Genomic DNA, 10,697 nt, shown 5'->3' with positions numbered 1-10,697 from the left:
CAAGTGAATGCCTTTTAACAAGCAAACACTTTCTCACAGCTTACGAGGCTCAAATGCAAAAGTTAATTTCATTGCTGTGGAGTCAGAACAGACTCATAGCTGATGCTCCAGTGGGTGTTTGGAGGCTGTAAATTGCACTGGAGGAGAATATCCATCTTCCTCAGAGCAGCTGGTGGATCTGAATCACCAGAGAGGTTTCTCCTTTGAGTTAGTAGTGCAACTCTTTTATGTTCCATGCCATCAGAGCTTCCTATTTGGAAACTAGGGGTTCAAATTCAGGGTACCAGATAAGGTGGGGAGCGTTTCTCTCTGTGTTGTGGGCCTCATATATCTTTGAGTTCTCCATGTACCCACACATCTGGGTCTGGGAGGTTCTTAGCACAAGAATCCTGGGGTCCAAAGGACATATTCTATTCACAACTCTTTCCCCCCCTTTGGTGACTCTGAGGTTCCCCCACACCTCAGGGAAATTCCCTTTCGTCAGTTTAGGACTCTGAGCTGAGTAAGGCTGTTGCATTCTTTCCAAATCCCCTTACAATTGATTGGATGATCACATCAGATTATGTTATGAGAGGTGATCACATTGTTGTTAGGTGTCATCCTGTTGGCTACGACTCATAGTGATCCTATGAACAACAGATCTGAACCTTGTCCTATCCTGTGCCATCATCACAATCTCTTCCATGATCAAGTTCACCGATTTGGACACTGCGTCAGTCCATCTCATTAAGGGTCTTTCTATCCTTCTCTGACCTTTCTCAACATAATGTCTTTTCCCAGGACTGACAACATGCCCAGTATATGGGAGATGAAGTTTCACCATTTTTGCCTCTAAGGAACACTCTCTTTGCACTTCTTCCAAGACATTTGTTTGTTCTTTTGGCAATTCAAGGTATATTCAATATTCTTCTCCAATAAGCAAGGCATCAATTCGTCAGTCTTCCTTATTCACTGTTCAACTTTCTTATTCACTGTCCAACTTTCAGATGCATAGGAAGCAATTGAAAAATGCCAAGGCTTGGATCAGGTGCACTTAGTTTTCAAACTGACACCCTTATTCTTGATAACTTTCGAGAGGTCTTGACAGTTACATGTCTCTTAATTTCTTTTCTGCTGCTACAGAGGGTTTTGATTGTGGATCGAAGTAAAATGAAATCCTTGACAATTTCAACCTTTTCTACATTAATTATGATGGTGAAGATTTTTGTTTATTTGATGTTGAGATGAAAAGTCTAATGAAGACTACACTCTTTCATTTTTCTGCAGCAAGTGCTTCATGTCTTTTTCAATTTCTCCAAGCAAAGTTATGCCATCTGATAACACAGGTTTATGAGTCTTCTTCCAATTCTGATGCCACATTCGTCTTCATATAGTCCAGCTTCTTGAATGATTTCTTTAGCACAGATTGAATAAGTATGGAGAAAGAAAGAAAAAAAAAAAGAGGACAGAGCAGAGAAGGCAGATGGTAGTGGAGGTGTGAGAATTTCCAGGCTGAAAATCCCTGCAATGGAAACTTTTCTTTATAGTCCTCTCAGCCTCTTCCCCTTGCCAGCACCCAGCACCCAAAGCTTGCTTTGTAGAAACAATAAAGGGTTTTAAAAATGACCTTATCCTATGGCTGGTTTAGACAGCTGCCTCAATCAAATTGGGAGATGGTACCTGGCTCAGGAAAACTCTTAATCATTTTGTTTCTCTGTCATTGGTGGTTTGTTCTTATGAAGAAGGGAGAAAGGCCTGTTTGGTGTTTTTTTTTGTTTGTTTTTTTCTCCCAGTCTTCTTGGTTATATCCCCCAAAAGTGTTTCATATCCACCTGTGTTTTGTGAAACACAAGTCCCAGCAGTTGTTACTGTTCTGCCCTTGCCTTTTGTTGTTGCTGTCATTGCTTTCCCACCTTATAAATCATGTCTTCCTCAGAGTTATTAACCAGTGAGCCCTGCTGGTGTAGTAGGTTATGTGCTGGGCTGCTAACTGAAATGTCAGCAGTTTGAATCCACCTACTGCTCCCACAAAAAAGCATAGCTTTTAGGTCCAATGAAGGGTCTCCATGAGTTATAATTGACTCAGTGGCAGTGAGTTTTTGGAGTTCATATCTCCAGAGCTAACAGTGAAAATACTCATGCCTGTGGACAGCCTAACTGGCTTCCTTTCACCTTAGCATTTACTCCATCTTTCAGAAAGTGGCATTTCTCGTTTGCATTTTTGTTTCATTTACATTTCAGTTTCATATTTTTACTAGTTGGTGTTTAACCAGTTTTGATTTTTCTTCTGTTTCTTTGGCTCAAAGTTATCTGTTAGTTTATATCATTTTACTGCTGTTTCATCATCAACCATTTAAGAGGTGCAGTAGAAGAACTGATTCTTACCCTACCTCTCTGATCAGTATGTAACCTTGACACATGGGACACGTACCTTCATTTCTTTGGACTGAATTTCAATATATGCTATGATCTCTAATAGGAGTCCTTGTTGTTTTGCCAAGTCAGAACCGACTCATAGCTGACCCTCCAAGAGGTTTACAGCAACTATAAATCACATAAATTGCCCATCTTTATCCTGCTTAGGAGTCCTTAGATGGCACAAACTGCTAGCTGCTAAGTGAGGAAAGATTGATGCTAAGGAACAATAAAGTCAGTTTAAAGACTAATGTCTTCATCCAAACCATGGTCTTTTTAATTGCTTTCTATGCGTCTGAAAGTTGGACAGTGACTAAAGATGACAGAAAAAGAATTGATGCCTTTGAGCTGTGGTGCTGGAGAAGAGCACTGAATAGCTCATGGGCAGACAAGAGAACAAACAGGTGTGTCTTCGAGAAAGTACAATGAGAGTGCTTCTTAGGGGCAAAGATGACAAAACTTCATCTCACATACATTGGGAATCATTGAATGACTCAGGAAGCATCAAAAGAAGATGGAAGAAGTACACGGAGTCACTGTACCAAAAGAGAATTGGGTGACACAGAAGACTTACATGATCAAGAGGTGATGATGATGAAGGAGGAAGTTCAAGCTGCTCTGAAGGAACTGACAAAAAATAAAGCCCCAGGAATTGATGGCATACTAATTGACATAGTTCAACAAACAGATGGTGCCCTGGATACACTCGCCAGGTTATGCTAAGAAAACTGGAAGACAATTTCCCGGCCAACTGAGTGGAAGAGGGCATATTTATAACCATTCAAAAAAAAAAAGTTGACTCAAAAGAATGTGGACATTATCAAACAATGTCATTAATATCAAGCAAGATCCTGCTTAAAATGATCCAAAAATGACTGGAAGAGTACATCGACAGAGAACTACCAGATATGCAGACTGGGTTTAGAAAGAGGCCATGGCACTAGGAACATTATAGCCAATGTAAGATGAATCTTAGCTGAAAGCAGGGAATACCAGAAAAATGTTTGTGTTTTATTGACTATGCAAAGGCATTTGTGTGGATCACAGTAAATTGTAGCTAACCTTGAGAAGAATGGGAATCCCCAAATACTTAATATGTGAAAACTGTATTTGGACCAGGAGGCAGTTGTTAGAACATCGCAAGGAAATACTGCCTGGTTCACAATCAGGAAAGGCATACATCAGGGATGCATCCTATCTACGTACCTTTCCATCCGTATGCAGAACGGATCAAATGGGAGGCTGGACTTTATGAGGAGGAATGTGGCATCGGGATTGAAGGAAAACTCATCAACAACCTGAGTAATACAGATGATATAACCTTGCTTGCTGAAACTGAGAAGGACCTGACATGTTTGCTGCAGAAGGTCAAGGACTGTAGTCTTCAATATGGATTGAAGCTCAACATCAAGAAAACAAAGATTCTCACCAATAGGCAGCATTATGATAGATGGAGAAGATATTAAGATTGTTAATAATTTCAGTTTGCTTTGTTCCACAATCAACATTCTTGGCACAAGCAGTAAGGAAATCAAAAGACAAACTGTATCTGGAAAGTCTGCTGTCAAGGACCTCTCTAGAGAACTGAAGAACAACAATGTCAGTCTAGATACTAAGGTGCTCCTGATCAAAGCCATGATCTTTGCAATTATTTGCAATGCATCAGAGAGCTGGACAATGACTAAAGATGACATAAAAAGAATCGATGCCTTTGAATTGTGGTGCTAGGGAAGAGTAGAAGAGTACTGAACATGCAATGAACTGGTTAAGAGAAAAAAACAGGTCGGTCCAGGAGAGGGTGAAACCAAGTTGCTTCTTGGAGGCAAGGATTTTGATGGTCTCTCTCGCATACTGTGGGCACATGGCCAGGAGAGCCTAGTCCTTGGAGGACATGCTTGGAAGGGTGGAGGGACACAGGACAAGAGAGGAAGACTCTGGATGAGATGGTAAATGGAGTTATGGGGATAGATGTGTCAGAGACTAAATTCTCTCAGGATAGGGCAGGCTTCAGAGCTGTTGTATATAGGGTCACTATGAGTTGCAGGTGACTCCTCAGAGGCACATAACAACACAGTCTCCAGAGACTGGCGATAGCCTGGTCTTGTCTAGGGACCTGTTGATTGATTGGAGTTTGGAAGGAAAGGATCCTCTGCATTCTTAATGACGGGGCTTCACCTTACTGTGTCTATCTTTGACTCCCATTCCTTTTTCATCTGAGAAACTGTGCACTTAGTCCTGTCCTATGGGAGTGGGGTGGGGGGAAGAGAGAGAGAAAGAGACACTGACCCATTGGGCAGCAATTCTATCCCTTAATATGGCTAACTCCCGTGCCATTCAACATCTCTCTGTCTGCCTCTCTATCTGTTATGTTTTAAAATCTATTTAAAATTCATTTCTCTTGGCACTTTGTTGCCTTCTTCTCCCACAGGGAATTTGCATTTTCTGCCTTTCAGAAGCACCGTGAGTAAATGTGAGTGGGCTGCTTACTGGCGCCCCTGAGCAGCTCTCTGCAGGAGGCACCTCCAGGCAGGTAAGGAAGGAGAGCTAGCTAAGGGCCAGGCTAGTTAGTAAGCAATTGTACCAGTCATTCAAGGGATAACACTTGGAGTGATGATGACACACAGCGGCAGGGCTAGGAGGCAGGTCCAAAGAGGACTCAGAAATCAACGAGGCGGAAGATGAAGGAGAGCCTCTCAAATCTCACTGCTATCAAGTCCATTCTGGCTCCTAGCCCACCTTTGGGACGGAGTATGGTTTCCGAGGCTGTGAATCTCTACTGGAGCAGACTGCTTGTCTATCTTCTGTAGAGAAGCTGGTGGGTTCAAAGTGCTAACCTTTAAGTTGGCAGCTCATTGATTAAGCTACTCTGCAATCAGGCTTCTTTAAGAGGATAGCAAAAGATCAATGCCCTCCTGTTTACTAGGCTGACTAATGCCTGGCTGGGCCATTCTGGTTCCAGCATTTATTTAGAAAACATTGAATTCCTTGGAGCGACTCTGGGGCTCAAAAGTTTGGAACCTCTGTGTTTAGCAGCAGTTTTGGACCAGTTCAGCCAAAAGTGGGGCTGTGTTCCCTGAAGGCCTATAATTCTAGGAACCACGCGGTATCCTAATGGGATCATTGGCCATGGCAAACATGGGGCTGAACATGCTCCAGGCTGCCTGGGAAACTTATAGAGGCCCTGCATGCAGTCCAGCCACCGGACAGAAGGGCAGGAACTTGCCCCAGGCCATTCATTCAATTAGTTTAAACTAAAGTTATTGAAGTCAAATGCACTTATGAAACACTAACGGGGGGGGGGGGGTCAGGGAAGGCTGGAAAGCATTTTGTTCAATATCAGCTCATGACAAGTTTTTTTTCCCCAGAAACATAAATGTTTGAGTACAGATAGGGGACTGGGATATATTTGAAGGGACATATTGGCGTTTGATAGTTCTACTGTGCTTTTCTTTTTAAGGAGCCCTGGAGGCAGTGGTGAAAGCCTTCGACTGGTAACCAGAATGCTGTAGTTCGAGCCTACCAGCTGCTGTGAGGAGAGTGACAGTCTACTCCTGTAAAATTTTATAGCCTCAGAAACTCTGGAGTCATTTTAGTCTGTTCTAAGAATTAACTTGTTTGGAGTTAGCAGCTCTGGTGGCCTAGTGGGAAGAAGCTGTGCTATAATCCCAAAGGCAAGGCATGTGGTTTGAACCCACCAGCTGCTCCATGAGAAATGAATGGGCAATCTCCTCCTGTGTGATTTACTGCCTCTGAAAACCCGCTGGAGGGTCAGCTATAGGTGGGTTCCAACTCAGTGGCACTCACCACCACCATCAATGTAGGAATGAACTGACTCAAAGGTAGTGCATTTGGTTTTCTTGTTTGAGTGATAAATAGTGTGACAAAAATGCTACCACCAAGCCTTCCATAAAATTTATCTCCAAATGTCAATAAAGGTCTCATATCTCTATATGGAAGAAAGGCATTTATGTAAAGTAATCCTTTATTAAATTCCCTTCATGTTTTCCAACTTAGGCAAGGGACAGCAGAGTTCACAGGAAACCTCCACTTGTCCGGTTTGCTCACCAAAGGAGAAGAACACTGTACCTTGCAATTCGAGCACCTTCCTCTTAGAAGGTCAGGGTTCTTAAAGCTTGCTGACAGACTCTTCCCATCCCACACAGCATGACAGGCACAGGCCACAGTCTGTCTGCTTCAAGTCCCATGCAGCAGTGGGAAGGCCACTCTTGAAAGGATGTGAGGAACAGAGCTGGGGCTCCACCTTGAATGAAGCAACAGGCTCAGTTGTTGCTCCCAGGGGATTAATTTATCCTGCTGCTTTGCTTAATGGCCTTTTTCTAGATCTTGTTTCTCGAATGTTGATGGGTTTCTCTCCTTTCCTTTCAGGAAGTTAATCTGTACTTCTTTCCTCTCCCTACGACCTTAGGTCTTTCTAAACAAGGTCTTGTTTGTCTAGAATTTCATTCTTATTGGAGCCAGAAGCTGAGTCCCTAGTGCTGGCCATTTGCTCTCTAGATTGCTGTTCAATTCAGGGAGCAGCCAATAAAAATGGATTCTGGGAAGCCCCGGACGAGTCATAGCAAAGAAAATACCCGAGGTCTCACCTCATCAAAGCTGTGGACTTTTAAGGGACATAAATGAGCCATGAGAATCATCTATAAAATAGAGATGTTCTGCAAGCCTTTAGAGACCCTCTGCTTGCTTATTCTGTGGAAGAAACGAGGACCAGAGAGGTCTGATAAACTGCAAGAAACTCTCTTGAAAAGAACTTTGAGAATAAAGATATTTGCCATCTAAGCAGACAGAGCAGTGTGAAGCTGTTGGAGGAGGAGGTGAGGATTAGTATCACACTGAGCAGATGCAGAAAGCTGTTTGGGAAGATCCGTCTTGTCCAATGGTAAAGGAAAGGGCTATGAATTTCTTGCGTCACTAGGGGGAGAGGGGACCATATAAGGTCAGAGTTGCCTTTTAGGAGAGGTTTGGTGAACAGTGACTCAGTGATGAAAGCAATCAGCTGCTAATAAAAAGGTTAGTGGTTTGAGCCTACCAGTCAAAAGAAGTAGCAGTCTGCTTCCATAAATATTTACAACCTTGGAAACCTAAGGGACAGTTCTACTCTGTCCTATGGAGTCACTATGAGTTGGCATAGACTTTGGGTTGTTTTTGGTTTGTTTGTTTGTTTGTTTTTTTAAATTAGGGCTTATTCTCTACTCCTGATATGTCTGTTGTTGTTGTTGTTGTTTCTAGGCATCATAGAGTTGACTACTCCTCATAGCAACTTCATCTTACTTAGAACCACAATCAGTACACTTGATACCAGCAGTCAGGAGATCAGGATATATATTGCACTGGGAAAGGCTTCAGTCAGGAGCCTCTCCAAATTATTGATGAGTACTGATGTTAGTTTGAAGACTAAGGTGCACCTGACTTAGGCCATGGTCCTTTCAGTCACTTACTAGGCATCTGAGAGCTGGACAATGAATAAGGATGACAGAAGAAGAATCGATGCTATTGAACTATTGGTGGTGGAGAAGAGAAGAGATCCCATGGACTGCCAAAAGAACAAATAGATATGTCTTAGAGAAGGTATATCCAGAGTGCTCCTTGGAAGTAAAGATGAATGTTCATCTCACATGCTTTGGGCATGTTTCTAGGAGAGGTTATTTCTTGGAGAGGGTCATTGTACTTGAGAAGGTGGAGGGAGGTACAGCAAAGAAGACCTTCAGCCAGGTGGGTTGATAACAGTGACTGCAGCAATGGGCTTGAGCGTGTCAGAGATTGTGAGAATGTCACGGGATAGGACAGAGGTCAGATTGGTTGTTCATAAGGTCCCTATGAAATGTGCCTGACTCGATGGCATCTAACAACAATAACATAGTGACCTTATGAACAACAGATCAGAACCTTGCTCTATCCGGCATGATCCTCACAATCTGCATTATGTTTGTTATGCTTGTTGTTGTTGTTGTTACTGTGCCAATCCATCTGCCAAGGGTCTTACTTTCTTTCATTGACTCTCTACCTTTTGACATTCTGTCTTTGCCCCAGTTCAGGAGAAGAGAGTGGGACTGAGAACCTTAGGCTGCACTTGGATGGGAAAAGCAAGCGTTTGGCCAATGGGAAGGAAGGTTGCATCAGAGAGAAACAGTATAGACTATCGATGATACGGGGCGGAGGAAGGCAGGGTGCTTGTCCCCTCATGTTCAGGTAATGATCCTTCAGATGCAGTCTGCTCCTCCCTGCAATTCAGGGTGTTTCCTGTAGACATTCCAGAAGAACACTGGTGTAGTCAGCTTGGGGGAATATGTGGTTTATGCTGGAATACAGGACATACCACATAACACTGGATGGCCGACAAAATGAAACTCAACTTTTTCCAAATGTTGACAACGATAGGAGGTTCAGTTCCAAAGATCACTTGTTTCCCAAAAGAATGTCAGCTAAAGTCATACAAGTTCTATCCACGACAGCCACGGAAAAGACACAAAGAATGGAGTGTTCCTGAACCCATGCAGCAGCCCTCTGGAATCTTTGAACTCTAGAAATAGTACTAGGAGGACTCTGACACGCTTGGCTGATGACCACCCAAGAGTCAGCTCCCTGAGACGCCTGAGGCTATGGAGGTCTGTTCCCTCCGCAGAAGATCACTTACTCCTGTAGGCTCATGTGCAATGTGTGGGTGATGTGATTTCTGGAGGAGATGTAGGATCCTGGCTGCAGGTGGAATGCAGACAGCTGGAACCCAGCAAAAGATCCCTGGCACTCCTCAGTCCCTCAAATAAGGTAAGTCCTGGAGCAAGATCAGGGATCAGAGGCTAATCTTTGCTTCAACTGAGGTAGGGAAGGCATTAGAGTGTGGTGCTAAGAATGCAGTCATTTCAAGAGTCCAGAATGAAGGCTGCATAGTGGAGTGTACTCAGGGGTGGGGGGACTGTATGCCCATGAAATAATTTTTCTTTTACTTTTCAAAGAGAAGAGCGAACTGGGGGAGAGGGGCAACAAGAAAAATGCAACAATGAATGAATGGAAATCCGAAGTCTCTGTAAACGTTTATTAAAATAATAATTTTTTAAAAAGAAAGAATGCAGTCATTTACATGGAACAAACATAGCTTTGTATCTTAATCTTTTAATCAACCAAATGATTGGTTGATTACATTTCTTTATGGCCTCAATTTCTTCATCTTCACCTTTAAAACAGGTGTGGTAATTCTTTGTTCTTAGAAGGATGCTTTGGGCAAAACATTAGATGATGGATGTGAAACACTCAACACTGCCTGACACTACAGTGTGATGCTGGTCACTGCAGCCTCTTGGGAATGACTTTGTAGAGAGTCCAGGGAGGACCATGAGAGTTAACGGTGGGTCTAGTTTCCTGATGCACTCCTTTTTTAATTTTAAGCCATGTACGGCATTAAACAACAACAACAACAACAACAGTGTTCCCTTGCTCTGTTTGCACAACAGCCTCTTGGTCTAGGTATAGGTTTTGCATGAGTATAGGTAAGTTCTCTAGGATTCCCATTCTTCTCAATGTTTGTAATAGCTTGTTATGATCTACACAGTCAAATACCTTTGCATAGTCAATAAAGCATAAACAGGCTCCCGGCAGACCTCAGTCCGTGCACCCAGCCTCTCCTGCCATGGCTGCGCTTACTCACAACCCACAATGCAGAAGCTACAGCAGTGGCACCATCAGCACGGCTCCAAGCTCTGCCTGCGCCACCTCTTCGACTTGGACCAGGAGCACTTCAACTGCTTTAGCTTGACCCTCAACACCAATCACGGACAGATTCTACTGGATTACTCCAAGAACCTGGTGACAGAGGAAGCGATGCAGATGATGGTGGACCTGGCCAAGAACAGGGGTGTGGAGGCCACCCTGGAACAGATGTTCAAGGGAGAGAAGATCAACTTCACTGAGGACTGAGCTGTGCTACACGTGGCCCTATGGAACCAGTCAAACACTCCCATCATGGTGGACACCAAGGATGTGATGCCTGAGGTCAACAGGGTGCTGGACAAGATGAAGTCTTTCTGCCAGTGTGTCCAAAGTGGTGACTGGGAAGGGATACACAGGCAAGCCCATTACAGATGTGATCAACATAGGCATCAGGGCCTCCGACCTGGGACCCCTCATGGTGACTGAAGCCCTCAAGTCATACTCTGCAGGTGGTCCCCGAGTCTGGTTTGTCTCCAACATTGATGGGACCCACATTGCTAAAACCCTGGTCTCGCTGAGTCTTGAGTCTTCCCTGTTCATCATTGCCTCCAAGACTTTTTTTTTCTTCTATAATTATATTT

The 10,697-nt window shown here is 43.5% G+C and overlaps 1 pseudogene; it reads left to right on the top strand.

Moving 5' to 3' along the window:
• The first annotated feature begins 10,033 nt into the window (after window positions 1–10,033).
• The window catches only part of LOC102873154, a 4,080-nt pseudogene continuing 3,416 nt past the window's right edge, over window positions 10,034–10,697 (top strand).

This window comes from Elephantulus edwardii, unplaced genomic scaffold, assembly GCF_000299155.1.
Source record: "Elephantulus edwardii isolate Elephantulus edwardi_28Jun2011 unplaced genomic scaffold, EleEdw1.0 scaffold00164, whole genome shotgun sequence".
NCBI lineage: Eukaryota > Metazoa > Chordata > Mammalia > Macroscelidea > Macroscelididae > Elephantulus > Elephantulus edwardii.
The sequence above is the reverse complement of the archived record's forward strand: the minus strand, read 5'-3'. Positions and strand labels throughout refer to the sequence as shown.